Genomic DNA, 22,408 nt, shown 5'->3' on the forward strand with positions numbered 1-22,408 from the left:
AAAGTCATAAGAAAATATCTAAAAATGAAATTTGTGCTTCTCCTGTATACATCTTCACAAGCTTCAAATAGTTCATTCAATAGAAATATTGAATAGTTGACCAAGAAACCTTCACAATAGTTCTCTACAACCGAAAAGGTATCCAATGTCCACTCGTTTTCGGAGAAGTGTCTCATTAACTTCCCTGCACTGATGCAATAGACAAATTTGATGTGTTCCTTGTTTATAAAATCAATTTTGGTGCCCTTGCTGCTGCGTTTGGTGTTATACTTGGTGTAATAATTGTTATCCCCCTCTTTCTTGGCTCGCTTTGACCTTGTTTGGAACGTTGTCGAGACTACATCTCCTGCTGCTAAGATTCCAGTAAGATGATGAATGTCTTACACATGAATAATATATTCTTTGTTTAACCAGAGTGAGCCACCATGCACCCTCCTCACTAGAATTTTACTACATTGCGTTGCAGCAAAAGACATCTCGAAAACTGACAGACTTCTCAAGTTGATAAAACTTGACCACTGAAGTGATCAAAATGTTCCTTTGATCTTTATTTCCATTGTGCCATCACCCTTCGAAACTTCCTCTGTATATATCTCTCGTTTGAGTGCTAGAAACTGGAAACAATATGGAAGATCATTGTTCACTATTGTGGCCTTATTGTAATTACCATACAATGATTCTATAACTCGGGTCTCTTGGGTGAGAGTCGAGTATCCTGACCAGCTAGACTACAACGGAACCATTTGTTTCTAAGAAAATGACAACAGGGGAGGGACCCTGGTTTTAGGCTCAGAGGCCCAACAAGGTTCCGATGTAGTCTAGGACAACACCGACATTTTCACCTTACCCAGAGGCAAGGAGTCTCACCCGAGGTGTGTCGCGACCGGAGTGAGATGGAGCTAGGAGTGGTATCGAGAGAATGTAAAGAACACGTAACAATGAATCACCACACTCAACCTACTGGAATATCTAAGACTTTCATCCCATTCATATCATCACAGGAAAATATCTAGTGGTTAATCAATCATTTAAATTTTTAAAGAACCCATAAAGAACACAACGATATAGTATAGGACCCAAACTGCTTCTTTCATTACTTTGAATATAAAGAAGTACATGAAAGAATACAAAAGGCTCGAGGCATGTTCATCAAATACATAGAGAATGCTTTAATAGAATAAAACTGATAGAAATGAACATAAGTTGAGCCTAGGGCAATCCTCACTCTTCTGCAACCGGTCTAGCTCGCTAGATCCTGCCTTGGCTCACCCACTTCATCACCAACCCTCTCCTCTACTGTCTCTTGCCTTTTATTGTTTATTTCACATTCCCGTTGCCATTTCTGTTTGACTGACTCTGCCCTCGACTCTTTCCTTTGCTTGAATTCCTCTATCTTCTTTCACCACCTTCCCGTAACTACCTGTTCAATCCCTATTCTTGTCCCTTTCCTTTGGCTATTAGCTCCTCAACCTGGACCATTCCCCCCCACCTGTTCTTGAATTTTCTTCCCACTAACATTAAAAATTCAAAATGAAGCCCCCAACATGTATTTTTTAAACAAATATTAATGGTGGATCCCACGAAGATCACAGTTATTGTGAACCCGTCGACAACAAAAATAGTAAGACAACTACGCATGACAGTAGGAAACACTGACTACTACAGAAAGTTTATAAAGGGGTATGTGCAAATAAATGCACCGATGGAGAAATTTCTAAACAAATATGTGAATTTTCAATGGAGTGAAGAATGCCAAAAGATCTTGGATGTTGATGAGCCTAGGTATTGTAGCAAGAATGCTGCAACTCCTAGGGCTACCAGCTTTACTTATCAAACTGGGGTTCATACAAACTTGGAGGTGATAGTGCTATATGCACAAGTAGAAGTGAAGGCACTTCTTGTTGTCACTGCTCATCTGGAAAGATACCCCAGGGGTTCCAAGCCAGAGTTCTATAGGGTCAGAAGAAGCTTGATTTTGATGGAAGAAGAGAAAATCTATTCTAAGGGAGAGCTACTATATTGCAGTAATGAAGAAAATAATCATGCAATTCCAAACTCACAGCAGACCCTAGCTAACCAATTAAACAACTATGCTAACCAGAATTACTAGATCAATCACTAATCTAATGCTAATTCTCTAAGTTACAGAAGTAAAAACATCAAAACTAGACTAAGGGGTAAGCAAAGGAAACTAAGCTAAGTCTATGTTTAAGTGGAAGAGCAGTCAGAGATCAAAATTGATCAAAAGAGGACGTGATGAGAAATAATGTATAAGAGCCATTGGATCAGGCAGGTGAAAGGTAAATGAACAGTTGAGATCGGATCGTAGGAGGGTACGTAGATAGATAGGCGAACATGGTTAACTAACAGGATGAACGGTGGAGATTATGTCGCGGCGATTGAGTGAATAGATGAACAAACAGGGTTAACAGGAGATGGACGACTGAGATTATATCACGGAGGCTAAGTCAAGAGATGGACAGACATGATTAATCGGCAGATGGATAGTGGAGATTAGATCGCGGGCAAAATAAACATGCAGAAATGGTAGCGGGTTTGTGGAGGTGGTAAGTTGTATTTTGCGTGCCCTCAAAACCATAAGCTGTATTTTGATATTTCACATGATTAGCCTTACTGATCGACACGTAGCACGAGAAAACCACTTTTACTGCATGGTCTTGGTCGAACAATGGTCGTGCAACTGTTCGCGCGAGATTGCGCGATAGCCGTTGGATCAGGCGGGGATGATCAACGGTGGAGATCGTCCAAGCTAGTTGGAAATCGAGTGAAGCGACAGTCGTCAGATCAAGAGACAGATTGATGGTGGAGATTAAAGCGGGAGAAGAAAACGTGCGAAAATGACGGAGTAGGTTTAGAGGGCAGTAAGCTATTTATCGCGTGCCCTCAAAGATATAAGCAGTTTTCTAAAATTTTACACGATTGGCCTCCCCGGGTGACACTTGTACAAAATGAGTCAGGATGAAGTATTGTGTAAATACGTCTTTAACACGAATGATAGATTATTCCGACAGAAGCTCATGGATGAGTCGCAGGAGGGCACTATATAGGAAAAGACACTGTGCAAAAAAATCTTGAGAGTTGGGCTATGGTGGACCAAAATACATAAGGATGTGAAAGAATTCTGTCAAGCATGTGATGTATGTCAAAGAACAAGAAATCCATCTAGAAGAGACAAGATGTTGCTAGTACCACATGTAACTTTACAGGCTTTTGAAAAATGGGCTATTGACTTTTATGGACCTATCAATCCGCCAAGAAAGAGGACTAGTGCGAGGTATATCATCACTACCACTGATTATTTGACAAGACGGGTCAAGGCACAACCAGTGAAAGATTGCAGCGCAATTTTTTTTTTGAAGTTCATCTTTGAATATATATTGTCCATGTTTAGTTGTCCAAAGATCTTGATGAGTGACTAAGGCACACATTTCTTGAACAAGACCGTTGAAGCACTAACTGAGGAATTTCAGGTTCACCACCAGAAGAGAAATCCTTATCATCTTCAGGCAAATAGAGTAGTGGAAGCTTTCAATAATATCCAGGAGAATGCATTGACCAAGGTATTCAATGTGAACATAGATGACCGGAATTTAAGGATTCCAGCGGTGTTGTGGGCATATAGAACAACATGCAAGAAATTGACAAGGTAGACACCTTTCAGGTTGGTATATGGACAAGAGGAAATTATGCCTATGAAATACATTGTGCCAAGTCTAAGAATTACAGTTGTCACAGATATGAAAAACCCTCACATTATGAAGGAAAGAATGTCCCAGATACTAGCTCTAGAAGAAGACAGGTTCATAGCAAGGTTCCATCAGCAAGTGCAGAAAGCAAGAAAGAAAACATGGCATGATAGGAATATCAAGAAGAAGACATAATGGGAAGAAGATATTGTCTTATTATATGACAACAAATTCGTGAAGCTTCCAGTAAAATTTAAAACACATTGGTTAGGACTGTGTATCATCAAGCACATCTCCAATGGTGGCTCTATGCAACTCATGAAGTTGAATGATTAGTTGATTATGGGAAGAGTGAATGGTAGTAGGTTGAAGATATATAGGGACGACTCTTAGTGCCACCTGCAGTTGAAAGCTGGTGCAGAACTATAAACTACTCTGCAGAAAGGGACTTTGTCGAAGAAGGATTACTACACGATACTCAGGAGTATGATGAAGTCCAAAGGAACCACGAAAAAGAAAAGGTGAATGTGCTATGAGGGAGGGTTCATCAAATTTGGCCGGAAATATGACATTTGGAAGGAAAAAGCTACCGTTAAAAGGAAATTGCCATTAAGGGGCACGAGAGAAGAGAATTTATGAAGCACAATTGGTTGTATCTATTCCATACCTGCATTAAATGAGAAAATCTTGAATCAATCATGAGGATGGGAATTCAAATTCGTTTTAAAAACCATATCCCGTGCCACATTTGACACTTTTATGTCTGGAAAAGTTGATAAATTGCATCTAAATGTAAAGAGAAGAGAGCTACTGTAGGTTTGACGGGTGTTTTGGGGAACTTGTTAAAATATTTGTAGAAAGAGGATTAACGGGTATTATGGAGGCACAAGCAGTGAAGGTACCCATGTCCCTAAGGTGCCAAAGGTTGTCGAGAAAGTAGGTACCCACATAACCATAACCACAGAAGAAGCATGAGAAGAGACCAATTGAGGTCTTTGGGGCGGAACTTAGAACATCCCCGAGGAAGAAAACACAGAGGGAAGTTCACACGAATAACAAAGAAGATAAGGGGAAGAAGCTTGCGTAGAAAGGAATGAAGCCAATGCAGTAGAATGCGCCTCAATAGATCAATGATATTGAAGAGGAGGTTGTATTTCACCGCATGGAGATAAAGGATGAAGAGATTCCCGTGGTGCTCCCACCTTACATGCCACCAAGAAAACCGAATGCCAAACTAGTTAAGGAACCAAAGGAGGGAAAATTTTCCACATACACTCCATTGATTTCAGAGGAAGTGTCATTTTAGGGTGAAGTGTTGGGGAAGATCCCCAGCTGAAGATGGAAGACTAGGACTTTAACGATCAGAGAAAATACCTGAAATTTGAACCAAGTAGATATGTGAAGTAGGTTCGGTACCCAGAAAGTGGAGTCATGAGGCTAGACCTATTCCAGTGGGCTGCAAGATTGTAGAGAGCAGGCCTCTTGAACATGCTGAATGTGCCACACTTCGGCCGAAGCACATCCAATACAATCTATGTGCGAAAACTCCTCACATTGGTACATGATGGATGCATTTGGCTAGGGACGAGGATCCTAATCGATGAGATGTTAATAAGAAGAATCACAACATTTCCTCATCAGGGAAAAGACCCCACAAAAGAATTTGTGGGAAAAAATAAGGACAAGGAGATGACACAAATGATGAAGGAAAAGTTTGGACTAGACTGAGGATATGATATCAATTCCATTGATGAATAAGGAGTGCATTTCGACTCACACATCTTGGCAGGTAAGATAATGAGGAAGTGCAGGGCCAATGAGGTGCTTGCAACTGTAGTATCTTTGGCTGCACAGTGCAACGCAGGGGTCTAGTTTAATTGGGCTGCCTATCTATGCAAGGAATTTTTGACAGATTGTAGGGAAGCACAGGAAGAGGGGAAGACGTTCCACTATGCTTGGTTGATAATCCTCATCACACTAATTGCATGGAAAGAACCAAAAGACTCACAGTTTCCATCTGTCGAGGTGGATGTTTGTGAAGTAATGAGGTATGCCTCCCTTTGGTTTACTAAGGAGCTGACGTGCACAATAGAGAATATGATTTTCTTTGTGGTGATGGAAATGGATCTACACATGGTGGTGAATCAACATCCAAGGATGTCACCGAGTTTATATAAGCAATATTTACACATTGCGTACTTCAAAGCAGACTTCCACAGAGCCTATTTGAAGGTAATGAAGGACCCAACTAGGATATGACAGCCATTTCCATAGTAACCAAAGATGATTTTCTCGTTGTAGTACAAAAATGGTTGGAAGAATGGATGACTCCACCCAGTGGAGCGGTTGGAAGAGAGAAGGGTACCCTGCAAGATGCAGGTACAAGTGGAAAGGATGTAGAGATAGAAACAAAGGAAACATAGCAGGAGCATGAGGAACCCCTCTGTGATGGAGGAGTATAAGTGGAGTCACATTTTATTGTAAGAATGAGATATACAACAATTACGAGAGGCAAGGGGAAAAAGCAGAAAGCAGATAAGTCCAAGGGCGCATAAGTTCTTGTCCGCACTGATGGGGACATCGATGAAATCACTATAGATCGATCTTGACTGAGGTACAACAGGGCATCGCGGAGCTGAAGGCATTGCCGCAAATAGAAAAACAACACGAACAAACCACCCAGCCATTGCAGGTAGAGAAAAGAATAGAGACACATTTCAATGTTAGAATTTTGCAAGTGCCAGCTAGGGCACTACAATTCTACAAAGTAGAGCACAAAGAATGATCCAAATCATGGAATACCATCAACATAAATATTTTCACACTACCCATTCAGGTGCTGCATGAATTCCATCAAATTTTAACAACTGAACTACAAGAGCTAGAACAAAAAACCTTGACATTAATGCTACAGGTGGAAAAGGAGAAAGCTATGCTGAAGAAGCAGTTGGAGTAGGTGGCTAAGAAAAGAGATGATGCATGTCGATGACAACAACAGTTGGAAAAATCCATCGAATATAGTTGCAACACAGTCCTGGACATGAGGGTCAGTGAGGAGGAACCACCAACGGAGAGGGTCACGAAGATCACCCTCATGATCAAGGAATAAAATTCGAGTATGATGTGCGAATATCAGAGCTGCGAATAAAGCTACAAGAAGCCACGCCACCAGAAGTGCAGGAGCATAGGCAGAAAGACTTAAAGGGTGCATTGAAAGGCATCTCTGACACAGTGGTGGACTACGGGAAATTATTGGATGACATGATGCAGATTTGGACCTCATTATAGGAGGATCCAAACATCCAAAAGATCGAGGAGAAATTGAAGGTGAAGAAAAAGCAGAGTGAAGATATCTTGGAATTTGTAAATACCTTATCGGTCTTGTAGAAGCTCGCTAGGATTACTAAAGGAAAGAACCTCCAAAAGAAGATAGATGATCTTTGGAGGAAGGACAAAATTTTGCAAGCAGGGAATTAGCGATGGCAGGATGACGCCCTCAAACTTTATCAAGCAATGGAAGAAAGGCTCAAAGAGTTGAAGAAAAAGGGGTCAGAAATACTACAGAAGGCTGTCGGCCCAACCACAAAGGCATTGCTGGAGGAGGCGTGCTGAGAGGAGAAACAAATGGCATAGATAGTCTAGCAGTATAATGTAGTCTACAACATAATTGCAATGAAAATCAAGGGAACAACAGCTGAGTGACTCGGGACAAGTCACGTGTGAGTGTTTGGGGCCTATTAGGTGTAACCCAACTTGGTCCAAGTTTTGGTCAAAGACTCCACATTTTGAGGAGCGGAGCGCACGGAGCTGGCGAAGTTCTATTCATCACGCAGTGTTTAGGGGCTTTGGGGTGGGTCAAAAGTCCCTTATTTTGTAATGGGTTTTGGGTATTAGTCCATTGTTTTTTCAGATCCATGGTATGTGGACCATGGTCTTGTAGTAAGGAAGCCTATATAAAGAAGATGTAATACTTTGTCGGGAAGAATGGAACTAAGCTAAGCATATATATAATTCATAATTGATCATATTTTCTGAGTTTGTTTTTTGGGGAAGCCTCCGCAGCTAAGTGCATAGAGGCCTTGAAGAGTCTGCAGCTGAGTGCATAGACCACCTGCAACTGGGTGCATAGGTCAGAGAAGCGTATGTATTAAAGATCCTTATTAATAAATAAGAAGTTTTGGTGAATTATTGAGTATCTTTCTGTGTTCATTATCTGTTGTTATTGATATCGTTATGCATTCCTTTTATTGAATTACACAGAAGATTATATGTTATACTGTTCTCTGTTATGTTTATGCATTAAGTACTAACCTATGAAGTTAATCATCAGCATGAAGTTAGTCATGTATGCAAAGTTGTAGATAGATATAAGACATAAGTGAATGCACAGGCGCCACAACACGCATATCCCTCCGACTGCAGAAACCTAGTTTTGCAACCTCCCATAACCGCTTCGGTTGAGACTGCAATCTGCTTGCGGGTCGTTGCCGAAAGGGCTAGTGGTTGAGGGTTTTGTTGGTGTGTAGTACACTCTAAACCTGGGTCAAGTGCCCTTAAACCAACAAATAGTTCACCACTACCACAAAAGATGAACCCAAATCAAATCCTCCCAACTCCTTCCTAAAGTGAAATAATTCAAATGCTAATAAAAACTTGCCTATCACAAAACCAATTAGTAACCTAACTTAAATGAAATGCAATAAAACATATACTTCCCTGTCACAAATTGGTTAGTAACCTAGGTTAAATGAAATGTAACAAAACATATAGTGATAGGAAAAATAGTCCACCAACTAAAATAAATGAAAAATTATAGGTTATTCAATGACCAAGAATAGTCCACAAACTCTCAAGAGACTCTTTGTTGCATATATAGTCCACACACTGTCAAGAGACTCTTTGTTTCATATCAGTTGCTTGCAAGAATAAGACCAGTGAGCATATGCATTACAAACAAGAGAATATGGCACAAGTTGAAATGCTAAATCCCAAGGATCTAATAGATTCCATAGCTGCACAACTCATTAAATACAAAATCGAAAGTATAGGTACAAGCTGCATTCACCAATCATATATGTCCATAGAAGCTTCTCAATGAGAACTACCAAAGATGGCAACACATAACTGCAAGGCCCTATAAAAAGAGTTAAAAGTTCAACATTGGTAACAAGAAAATAACAGAACGACCAAACAATGGCTACCCAACAATAAAATTATTTGTGGGATACGCAAAAAAGAAAAGATGACCAAAAAGCATAGGATAACTTCACAGAATATGGGGTAGAGAATGGGATCAAAAGTATAACTTCAGGAAAAACAAATATTTTGAAAGGCTACAAGAAAATAATTTCAAATTAGGGTAACACCACATCAACCATTACAATTCAAATCATGAAAAGCTCAATATTCGCTTACTTGGCCAAAACATTTCATTATAGACCATTGCCTCATATTTAGGCACATAAAAGAAAAGATGTATAATAACATATAAGAAGAGCTACTGACACAATGCTGAGAGAGAAAGATCCAAGAAGGTAGCACAAAGAAAGCTTCAAGTATATAGAAAAATATTCACTAACATGAGAAAATAAAATCTTAACAAAAATAAACTGAAAAAACTAAAAGGACGAAGAACATACAGTAATTAAAAAACAATCAACAACTTTGATACAATGCTGAGAGAGAAAGAACCAAGAAGAGGGCAAAAAGAAGGTTGCGAGTATACAAAACAATATTCACTGACACAAGAAAATAAAATCTTAACAAAAACCAGTCGAAAAAAAATTAAAAGGAGGGAGAACAAACAGTAATAAAAAATCAATCAACAACTTGAGATATGGAAAACAACAAAGATTTCACTGCAGTCAAACCCTTGGTAAAACATAGAATGGGTTTAATCGGTGCATTTGTGCTAACTAAGATGAAAGAAATTGTTGAGGGTTACCTTGGAAAGACTGTCTCGAATGCAGTCATGATTGTGCCTGCATATTTCAATGATTCTTAGAGACAAGCAACCAAAGATGCTGGTAAAATTGTAGGGTTGGATGTTAAAGGAATCATTAATGAGCCCTCTGCAACAAACCTTTCTTTGGCATGAATGAGAAGGAGGTCTTGGTTGTTGTGTTTGATATTGGTGGTGAATATTTTGATAATGATCTACTCCAGTATTTATTTGGTGAGTTAAAAAGACAAGAGAATTTGACTTATCCCAGGATAAGCTAGCCTACTAGCCCTAAAAAGGTTTTGTGAGGCTGCAGAGAAAGTGAAGGTGTAGATGTCATCTTCTTCTCAGACATAGATTGATATACCATTGATCACGACAACTGCATCTAGTGCAAAACATTTGATGTGACAATAAACACCATCATCTTTATGAGAAGTTCATAGTTCCTTTAACTTGCATGGTTTTTAATTTTATGTTGGAAAGAAAACATTTGGCTTACCATAGACAGTTGACACTAGAATCAGTGAGTAATATGGAAAAATGTGGGAACTTCTTTTCATATTAAGAGGAGAAAAAAAGAAAACCCTATACATTTCATGGCATGTAGTATCTAACTTGACAAAGTTGACATCTCGTAGAGGTGCCAAGTGCTACAAAGAACATGCATTCCTGTAACAACCCTCGTGAAAATTCTATGTAATAAACGTTAATAAAGGAAAAATAAGACCATGGTTAAGGGACACTTATTCTAATCTGAATATTGGGCAAAGATATCCTAGTGGGCATCACTGGATGTGTTTATGGCTAAAGGAAATTGGCAAAGGCATTAAAAGGCAAAAAGGAAATTTTCGCACATTTATTTATGAAAATAAAGGAAATTAGGAGAAAAGGAAGGTGAAAGGTCATAGGTTGCATGTGAGGAGGAAAATGAATGAAAATAATGGAAATTGAAGAAAATAGAGGCCTCATTAATAAAAAGGCTTTAAAGGATCAGTTGGTAGGCTTTTATTCAGGCTTGGTTAGTGTGACCTTTTTTCAATTTAGTTTTGGAGCTCTCCCATTATTCTCTCTCTCTCTCTCTCTCACTCTTGGGCACTTAGAGTTTTCTTGGAGCACTATAGCTATGGATCAAGGAAGGAAAAACAAGAAAAGGGGAAGGAGGAAAGCAAGGATCAAGGAAGGAAGAGAGGGATCAAGCATATTCAGTAGGAATACTTGGAGGTAACATATTGCATGCATGATTCCTTCGTTGGTTTTGACATGCATGGCTTTGCATGTTGGTGTATGGTTATCTTGTTTTTGGTGGCATGGTTTTTCCGATATATGATAGTGGTTTTCATCATAGCCTTGCCTTTGCTGGATGCCATGGTGTGTTGGGATGTTTATCTAGGTTTTGAGCTTTGGAATTTGTTGAAGCTCAGAATTACCCTCTCCTTGACATTTTTTCTCACCTTTTCCTCTCATTTCTCATAAGACTACAAACCCAATCAATGATAAATGCTAGGTTTTGTCTTATGGAAAGCATTAAAATGATCAATGTATTATATTTTCATGTAATTGCTATTTTAATAGATTTTTGCAAATTAGCTACATAATGTATCCTATTCTGCAGATAACTATGGATTCCGTAGCTACTCTCATGCTTTGGCAGGTTACAGGTGTCAAATGAAGAACTGTGCCACATGGGCATTTCTAGAATCATCTCCACATGGATTCTATCCTATTCACTCGGTCCAGATCGATGGAAAAGCAAGCCTAAGTTCTTGGTCAAATATGGAGTCAAAATACGTTATCTAGAAGCAGTAGGAGTCTTGATTTGCTCTTTCGTAGCTAATCAAGAGTCTAACAGTTCTATTGAAGATTTAATTCGAATTAGCCACTTGTAGCTGATCAGAAGCTTAAATAGTCCTACTACAATTCGAATTAATCCACTTGTAGCAAGTTTTTCTCATAAATAGTAATGTTAGATTTAATTCGAATTAGCCACCTGTAGCAAGCTTTTCTCATAAACAGTTATGTTATTTTCCTATAAATATCGGTTGCATGGAACCGAGAAGTAGTTAGAAGTTATAAGGAATTACGTTAAGTTTAGGCTTTTTGCTGATACTCTGTATTCAGACTTCATTTTTCTCATAATACAAAATTCGTGTTGTCAATGATGGTTTAAAGTGCATCCTTAACTAGCTAGCATTCTAGCCACATCAGTTGCAAAGGCCCCCTGCAATCAAGGAGGTTTTTCACTCGTTGTTTTCAGTTTAATTTCTACTACTTTGTTTTCAACAAGTATGTTTTCTAATTTAGAATGATATTTCATTTCAGTTTTTAACCAATAGCATAAGGATAAAATCACAATTGTTCAGCCTTGTTCTTCTAAGATATTTCGTGGAAAAATGACTTTGTTTCCAAACTGAATTAAGATTGAAGTAATAAGAATACACAATTGCTTAGTTTTCTTACTGTCTTGTTATTCATTCTTTTAGAACAGAATTGTCAATTAACTGTGTTAATGGATGTTTTCAAAAACAATTTCGAAATGATGATGACCCTAACTTAAATGGTTAAATATATAAGTCATACAGTGATTGAATTTATTCAGTACATTGTTAGTTTTACATGATTTTACCTTTTCTTTTCTGCTTTCAGGTCCTTACTTAGTTGCATCATTGATATTCCAAAAAATCATTTCAATAAGATTGATTTCATCATATTCCACAATTGAATGGTTGAATTCTTAAATGAATGCAATTACTGAGTTACCTTCTGCATCAATATCACTTTTGGTTTTAAGAATTAGATCCATGGATTATGAATAATGATAAGATAAGATAGATGCTCTGTTTCTCTTATTAGGTTCTAACTAGCCAACAGTTCTTGGTCCATCTTTAGGAAATTAGATTAACTTAGGAACATTTTCTTTCCTTTAAAATTCATTAGATCCACTTAAATTTTCTCATAGTTTTAGGTTGTACATTCTTAAGACATAAAAGAACAAAAACCCCCAAAATAAACATAAAATACAAAACAACGAAGTAAGAGAAAAGTTAACTAAGCACATATAGTGCATCACACTTCATCAGTTTACAAACCTTGGTTGATAATTTATGCAAGCAATTTAGGACACTAAATTGACTAAACATTTTGGTGTCGTTGTTGGGGGAGTGTAATTAGGTAACTTCATCTCTTACATCCAAAAAAAAATGATATGTGTAGAGAAAGAGACTCTAGGGGTAGATTCATAGCTAGAGGCAGAAGTTTAATTCCTAAAACACCACTTACTCCACCAAGACTAAGAAGAGATACACCTCCATCTCAAACTCATATTCCTAGCCATAGACCTCCTAAAGTTCTAAGGTTAGAAATCCAATCAAGAGGATCTCCTACTTCATCTACTGAGGCAGTCTTAAAGGAAGAAAATCTTGGATCTCCAACAGAAGGAGTATCCTTTTTCACCTCTACAGGGGAACATATTTTAGTTGAAGAATTAAGAATACCTAGTGGAGAGGGAGAAGTATAACCTTTCTTCCATATACCATTGATAGATGAACCAGAGGAAGAGCAATTAACCTTGCAGGTTGAATCTTATATTAACTCTGAATAAACTATAATGGCAGGAAGAGAAGAAGAAGGAGAGGATGGAGAATTTTCAGTATTTGGAGGAGGAGGAGGTAGAGGAAATAATGGAGAAGGTAGAGGAAATAATGGAGGAGGTAGAGGAAATAGGGAAGTTGATAATTCTTTTGGATTCCCTATAGTTGATGAAGAAACAGATGCCACAATGAAAAATATCTCACCTTTTGTCCTCCCAAATTTTCATGGATTAAAAAGTGAAGATCTTGAAACCTTTTTATTTGAATTTGAAGTCTTGTGCAGAACTTATGATTATTTAAAAGACTCTCAAAAACTCTAATTGTCTCCTTCAACATTGAAAGGAGCTGCTTTAAAATGGTTCATGGGATTGGTCACTCAGTCTATTAGAACATGGAATGACATGAAGAAAGTGTTTTTGGACAGGTATTTGGATTATTGCATGCCTATCAATCACAAAGATGAAGTGTTCAAAATGATGCAAAGAGAGGATGAAAATTTGGAGGATTTAATTGAAAGATTCAACTATAACTTAAAAAGAGAAAAAATGGATAACTTAGATCAAGATACTTTAAAAGCTCTTTTATTAAAAGCCATTAGAGATGAGTGGATAGACATCCTTAACATGATGGGGAAGGGAGATATCTCTCAACTCCCATTAAGTGACATTGGAGAATTATGTGTTCATCTCTCAAGAGGAAAGTCCAAAACTGGGAAAGGTCCAAGAGATCCTTCTCTTGTTAGAGTGAATAAATCTGCAACTGGATCAGTGAGTAGGGCAGAAATTGGAAACATGCTTGATGAATTTAAAACAGATATTCTAGGGAGCCTTAGTGAATAGATAGATACCCTTAAGTTACAAAATAAGTAGAAAGCTGAGACTGATGCTTTAGCTATTTTATGTACCAAATGAAAAAAGAAGCACACCTTAAGAGAATTCCCTTTGGATGCAAAAATCATAGAGACTTGTGTGATTTTTTTAGAAAACCATGAGACCAAAAGTTGTCCTTAAATTCTTGGTCTTAAGGCTGTTTTTCAAGAGGAAACAATTTCAAATCCAACAAAATCTCTTTTCTTTGTCTCTAGAAGACCTTGGCAGGGGCAACAAAACCATGGTTTTAACAACCAAATGTATATTCATCCCCCACCAAATTGGAATTCTTGGCAGCAACCTTGGCCTCAATCTCAACCTTGGGATCAAGGAATGCAAAATCCCTATGGAAGATTCTCTCCATACTATCAATATCCTCCATCATATCCAAACTATCCTCCCCAACAAATTCAACAGCCCCAACTTCAAAACCAAAACTCTCAACTTTCACTGCCATTCCCACAGAGACCAAATCAGTTACCTACCCAACCATTACCAAACCCCAAAAATAAAAATCCTTAGAATACCTATATGGTGGAAGGACAAAAATTTCCAACTTATATGATCACTCCTTTAGATCTCAATGATATCCAACTGAGCTCTAGTAGGATATTAGAAAAGAAAAAGCCTTTTGTAGTTATTCAAGAACAAGACAATTCTGAGGAAGATTCTTGACAACCAAATAAAATTTTTGAAGGAATATCTCTTCAAAACCAGAATACTGAAAATGAAAAACAGAAAGAACCAATAAAATCAACTCCTATCATAGAGCAACCACCAGCATCTACTTCTAAACCTCTTTTTCCTGAAAGATTACAAGTTGATAGAGGGGTAGAAAAGCATATTATGTTGCCTAATTATGATTTTCTAGATGAATTGAAAAATGTCTGTATCAAAATCCCTTTGTTACAAGCCATTAAGGAGATTCCAATTCTAGCTAAAACAATAGAGGAATTGAGTATGAAGAAACCAGGAGAAAAAACAAAAGAAGAAAAAAGAATTCAGCTAGTAGGAAAAATAGCAGACATAATGCTGGGAAAAATTACCATACAAAAATATGTAGATTCAGGAAGTCCATTTGTAAAAACACATATAATGGAGTTGAAATTCAAAATATATTGATTGATTTAGGAGCATCAATAAACATCATGAGCAAACAAACCATGGAACAACTCAAACTTCCTAATCTTCTTTATACACCTACATTATTACAATTGGTAGATAGATCTGTAATTAAACCAGATGGTGTGTTAGAAGATATTTTAGTGTCCTTAGACTCTTGGGAGTACCCTGTTGATTTTATGATCTGAACCCCAAAGAAAAATCTAGGAGGACATCCACTTATATTAGGAAGACCTTGGTTGGCTACAACTGATGCTTTCATTAGTTGTAGATCTGGTGATATGTATATCTCTGATGGTAATTCAACTAAGAAATTCACTCTATATCCTCCAACAAGAACAATCACGGAGATAGATGACAAAGAATGGATTGATGATGAAAATGATATTCAACCTCTCTTTACTATTTCAACCATTAGTGAAGATAATCAAATCTTAAATATAATGGAAAATTTTGAATCATCTTTGGAATATGAACATGATCAATTTCAAGAAAAATCCAATATTGAATATTTGTCATCTAGGCAGATGTCTCCTTATTCTATGGAAGAATTTGGTAGCTCTACAGCTGCAATATTTCTAGGAAAAACATTGAACATAAACAATAACTTGGAAAAATTATAAGAGGAAAAGCTAATCAAAACATTACAACAACATTATTCTGCATATGCATGGGAATACACTGACATGAAAGAAATTAGTCCTAAGACTTGTATACATCACATCTACATTGCGGAAAATTGTAAACCTATTAGACAACCTCAAAGAAGGATGAATCCAAATCTTAGGGAAACTGTGAAAAAGGAGTTGCAAAAATTGTTGAATGTAAACTTCATTTACCCAATTTCAGACAGCCAATGGGTTTCTCCTTTAATGATTGTGCCTAAAAAGAATGGTAAATGGAGGGTATGTATTGATTATCGAGAATTGAATAAAGCTACCATAAAAGATCGTTCTCCTTTGCCCTTTATAGATCAAGTGTTAGATACATTAGCAGGTAAGAAATATTTCTCATTTTTGTTGAAAATAGCAACAAGAAATGATAAAAATAGAATCTAGAATATTCCAATTTTAATTTGTCCTCGAATTAAAATTGTGAATTAAAAATTGAATTTAGTCTCACTAGCTGCTTGGAAATAATTAATTAATTCATTATGGATTAATTAGTTAGAGAAATTCAAGTTAGAAGTCTTTGTGAAGTCATGCAACAGTTATCCTTTAAATTAAGGAGATTAGCCTTAAATTAAGGAGATAAGATTGAGTGTTATAGACATTTTTGTGCCTTACAGCTCTAAGCATGAAATGTCCATAAACCAAGGGATCCTAAGTCCCTAAAAGTGTTGTTCCTACCCCTAGAGGAACAAGGTCAACCAATTATAGCTTCTCTCAGAAGTTCTCCACCAGAAACTGCTCAGAATCAGTCAAGACAGGATCATTTCAGCTGCTCCACTAGCTAGCTGCGTTGCATAGCACCCCAGTACACTAGCTAGGTGCGTTGCAACGCACCTAAATGCACTACCAGGGTGCGCTGAGCGGGAAATGACAAATGGCAGTGTCATTCCGCGAGGTGGACAGACAATGGAAGCTTCCGGAATCTTCCCCAATGACACTTGCCTCACTGAGTTCGACCAAGGATGAGTAAGAGGCTCCCTGTCTCCAAGTGGAAGCAAGAACTGACAGAGAGAAGCCACAAGTCAAATCATAAGTTGACTCATCCTCTTTGCATACATCTATATATGGATCCCTCATCCCAGAGATCCAGAGGCTGGAATTTTGCACTTTGCAGAGAATTGCTGTTGGTTTTGAGATAGAGATCAGTGCATTGGGTGATTTATGCTTTGTTGGAGGTGAAGAGGGGATTCCTTTGCTGGGGGGTTGATGCTGGATCAGGAATCATTGGTTGTAACTCCTCCTGGACCTTCTTGTTATATCAATAAAACTATTTGAGTTTCTCCTACATGCTTGTGTATCAATGATGTTTTGTTATATTTGCATGTTTAGCTTAAATCTGATCCTAAGCTATTTATGAATGTAAATCCATGTCTTTGTGTAGTTTTCCTCTTCTGTGATCTCGCAGGAACTTGGTGAAGCTGGGCAAGTGAAGGAGCAGGTAGCTGGAAGCTGTCAAAGAGGAGAGAGATTGGATCAAAGGATTAGCGCAAGACACAGGTTAGTTCATCCTATTCCTCTTCATTTATAGTTCATAAAGAAGAATACGAAAGTAGTTTTCCTTGTTTGTTGCTAAGGCACTGTCACACCTTAGTGGGATAGGGGCGTTCTGAGTAGACACTTTTCCCAACAACAAAATGGCGACTCCACTGGGGATCGTGTCTAGTTAGTTTGTTTGTGTTTCTCTTGTTGTTTGTTTCATAAACACAAAAGTAGCAATCGAACTGCATTTGCCATTATCAAATGCAAAGTAGACACCTGCTACTTCAATCCATTCACTGGATTTGTTTATGATTTGAACAGCTGATTCACAAATGATCTGATTACCCTTTGTGATAGCTCTTAGACCTCCTTTAAATCCACCCTCTGATTGTGCATTACTGATTGCTTTTACTCGGACAAAATCCATAGATTAAACTGCAAACCGTGACCCAGAACCCGGATAGAAGTCTCGTTTCTGCCCCAGCGTAGGCACTGTGAAGAGACTCTGCATTTCAACGCAGTTCCCGAGAGGGCTACCTGCGCTGCAATTCAGTTTCTCTGTGTAACAGGTGCGCTGATCAGCCTAGCCCTGTGCAGTTGAGGTTCTTTGCTTCATTTTTTCAGTTTTGTCTCTGATTTTGCAGCCTGCGATCAGTGTGTGTCTGTTTTAAAACCCATTTTCTTTGCCTTAATTCCGCCTCCTTTGTACAAAAATACTGTAGATGTTCTTTGTGTGTTTGTTACATCATTTACAGTTTTCCATTGAAAGAGTAAAATAGTCATATTGTCGTCCTTGGATTTAGATCTGTCGTAAGTGTCGATTTTGATCTTAGGAGAAAGTTTCTTTGCTGTTGACAGTCGATTATGCTTTTACTTTTGCTTTTGGTTTGAATTTGTCACTTTCTAGTGTCGAAACGAGTGTTTATTTCAAAATCATAAAGTGTCGTAATCTTCTCTACCTTTTGATTTCGAAAAGAAGCTTGTTTGTGTTTGTCGCTTGAAAGCAAATTCAGATTTGTACATCAACTTTCTTTTTAGGCATCAATATTAAGAAAGTGAAAACAAATACATGCATATGTGCATTTGCATATTGATAGTCTGTTTGGCTTGATTTAGGAAAAGTGCATTTACAGTGTGCTCTTTGCTCTTTGAGAAAAGATTGTGTCTTTCTTTTCCCCTTGTAGCTAGGATTTTCATTGTTGAAAAGAGATAAAATATTTGCTTATCATCTTTAGATTGCATTTAGGAATTACATCTACATCTCGTGGTGATCCCAAAAGGCAAACTTCTGAGAAAGATCAACTTAAAATAAATTGAATGAATCTAACAACGCTTTGGAACTTAACGCACAACATAGAGGTCTAGGCTAGAGACGTATTCCGGCGTCGTAAAGCCTGGTAACTGTTGTCCTCACTGATGGTTGGGTGATTCCTCCACTGTGAGACGATAAGTGCCAGTACGGACTTGTGCTCCCACGTACCGTCGAGTATATATTGGGAGACCCCTATAGGCTTAAAACCTTTTATCCATAGGAAGCCGTGTCGGCCGCCCTACTGATCGCAATGCACTGAACACAGCATTCGGGAAGATTGACTGCCGTACCGTAAAACGTATTCTGCAGTTTTGTGATTGGTTTGGTACTCCCTCTACCTAGATCTCCAGAGCAGTCCCTTTCGTTCCTTTTCAGACTCCTTAACGGAAAAGGTCCATCTGAGCACTTGTCACTTCAGGCTCATTAAAAATCGAAGGAGACTAGAGTCATCTTTTGTTTTTTCTCGACTCTTAAAAACTGAAAAAACAAGTTGTGTCTAAAGCGTCTAAAAATTTATTTTAAACGGAATATTCATTACCCCTTTCCTACGTTGATCTTGGGTTGAGAAAATGGAGTCTACCAACCAAGGAATTCCCCTTGGTGGAAATCCTAGTCCCTTCTCCTCTTGGGGAGATGTTGGTGCACCCCATATGGCCACCTTGTCGCTTCCAGGACTGACAATTGGCTTACTAGTATGGCTCTTCTCAACCAATGTCGTTCAGAACACCACTATTCCTGAACAATCGAATCAGCAGTTAGACCAGTCCAGAGTTACCCACCAACCTTCTACTTCCTCTAATTCTTCCTCTCCTCCTTCCTCTTCGCTTGATGGGGCTGGCAAAGCTAAAAGTCAAGTTCCTAAGGAGAAGAAGGAAAAGAAGAAGAAAGAGAAGAAGAAGAAGGAGCCAAAAGCAAATGGGGGCAAACGAGTGTTGTCTAACGAAAATCCACACACTGCACCGACCAGGCCTAAATCGCCATGTGTCATTTGCAAGGGAGACCACTTTCACAGGGATTGTCCTTGCATCCCTCGGATACTAAGGGACTGGTCTCCCCGTTTGCACAATCCGGTGTCGTCAACCTCTGGTGGCCATGTTGACAGCACACCGTCAACTAGTGAAAGTGAAGCCACAGGACAAAAAGGGAAAGCTAGATTTCCCTATAAACTGTGCGAAGGCGATCATGCCATCCACCGTTGTCCCTTCTTAGACGAGGCTAAAAGAGTTTTGGAAGATCGTCCGGTTTCACCATTGCGACTTCCTCCTGGATATAAAAAACTCTTGCCGAGTCCGTCACCAGTTGAAAACCCGGCTGCCCCGCTCAGGTGGTCAGCCGAAGCACCTACCATTGAAGATAAACCATCTGAATCCATACCAGACGAAAGTCAAAAGGTCGAGACAGCAGTTGACCCGGTCTTGCCTTCAGAGGTTTTATCCTCAAATGATACCGTCACGGGAGAGAACAAGGATGACACCGTCCAAATTCTCTTCATAAACACAGACTCCGACGAACATGGGGGCAATTTACCCGTTCCCTTACTGCAGGAGGGAAGTTCGTCAGAGCCATACCCGACCGTCTACTCGGTCCCACCTCCAAGCAACCTAGTTGTCTCCTTCGACTGGAATCAACTAGGCAGACCCCGCCTACCAGCAAGTGTACCATTCTGAATTATCGTCCAAATATATAGAATGGTCATGGCTGGTACAATCATAGATGAGGGGGCTTCTGTGAGTATCCTTTCCTCTATTGCTTGGAAAGCGCTTGGTTTGCCACCGCTTTCGCCTGAGATGAGAAATATGACAGGCTTTGATAAAGGAACCAGTCGGCCTTTAGGGATCCTTCCCAATGTGCCCATAACATTGAGAGGGAAGACAGTTCAAATGAACGTAATGGTAGTCCAAGGACCCTTAGATTACAATCTACTCCTTGGGCGAGACTATATTTATTACATGGGAGCCATCGTCTCCTCACTCTTTAGAGTAATGTGTTTTCCGCACGAAGGAAGAGTGGTCAAGCTCGTAGACCAGCTTTCATTTCCCGGATCACGCATAGCAAATAGTCATATACCATCCCTAAATGGTCTCTTCACGCAAGAAATGTCTCAACCCCCAGTCCGTCCTCCCGATGAGCGCGAGTAATTCGGAGGGATATGACTGAAACCCAGGGGGCATGCGTCCTGGTCTGCTTCGGCAGGAAAACTTCGGGTATAGGGTAGGTTTCCGCGGGAGAATATGACTAGTCTATACCCCGTCCGTCAGTGGAAGAGGGGTTATTCTAGAAAAAGATTCTCTTGTCAAAGTTATGTGAGTGGCGCTCGTTGTTGCTCACCTTTGTTTATCTCGGTAGACATCGCCGAGGAAATGTTTTATTTGCACCGCGAATAGAGCAATCTTTGGTAACCTGTAAGAGGTAGGCCTTTCTTGATAGAACAAATGTTTTGTCTGCAAATTGAGGGGTAACCTTGAAACCATATTTTATACCTGGAGGCATGCAAGCCTTTTGGAGTACAGGCAAAGAGCGATTATTTATCTGTTTTTTGGATTAGTCGTTTCCTAACTTGCATAAAGAAAGGATGTGGGGCAAAAATCTAAAATGTTGCCGTTTTATATGAGACATTCTTATCATATGACTGGATTATAGAGCAGTTTTAGCACATAGTTCAAGCTCGTTAAAAAATAAACATAAGACCGAGCAAGTGTTTCAATCCGCGTTTAAGCTCGTTAAAAAATGAACTATCCTTTGGTAAATAACCACCGTGAATGTAGCATTATCAACCATTAAAGCCTTGGTCGTGTTGGCACCGTCACCTCCACTTTTCATTGGCCGATCATTCACCTCCATTTGATTGTTTACCCATTTTGAGGAACAGCTGCGAAGAGTGATTTCACTAGCCATCCTTGTAACACTGCCGTGATTGGAAAATTCCAAACCTTACCTGGATCAGCTGCTGCCCATTTTATCACTCGTTCCTCAAAAGACGAGTCTTCTTTAAGCTCTTTTGGCCTTCCAGCTCGTTAAAGCGACAGGAAGTGCTATCCCTCCTCTAGATTTTAATCTTTTTGGACCTGAGGGATTATTGCACAAAACGATCGAGCGCTTGTTTTGTTCGGCTCGTTAAAACTATCGAAAATTCATCCCTTCTGTATTGTTTTATACTTTTTCGGACTTAAGGGATTAGATGACGAAAAAGGAATTCCGGAGTTAACTTTACGTACCTTTTCAGACTCTCTAAAAATGAAAAGGACCGAGTTATCTTTGTCGTTAAAGTCGTTAAAAAGATTAATAGCGACAAACTTGTCTTTAGACGAGAACGAGTTTCACTATCGCTAGGCTCGTTAAAACATAGCGATGGGTTTGCCCGAAGGGAAAATTATAGAACAAGCATATGTTATCCTCCTCAAGCTTGACAAAAATAAAGAGGTACTGGTCAGCAATGACTGGGGAAAAATTGGGAAGAAACTCAAAGAATCTTTATTGGTAGCAAGTCGCTCTTGAACATGACACTTCCACTCCGTGCCTGAGTCGGGTTGGGTTGTTTCATTCACCGGTCACATCACCATGGTCACGCCATACCATCCACATTTGGGGTAAATGCTACCGATCCATCAATAAGTGTCGACGACATGTTCAAGAGAAGTCATCCAGAGAAGTCACCCGTGTTCCATCCACTACCATACATTATACTTCATTCCTTCATGACCGCCATCCTGAACCATA

Source organism: Pinus tabuliformis, chromosome 1_1 (genome assembly GCF_031772625.1).
Source record: "Pinus tabuliformis cultivar Carrire ecotype Pingquan chromosome 1_1, CPIR1, whole genome shotgun sequence".
Taxonomy (NCBI): domain Eukaryota; kingdom Viridiplantae; phylum Streptophyta; class Pinopsida; order Pinales; family Pinaceae; genus Pinus; species Pinus tabuliformis.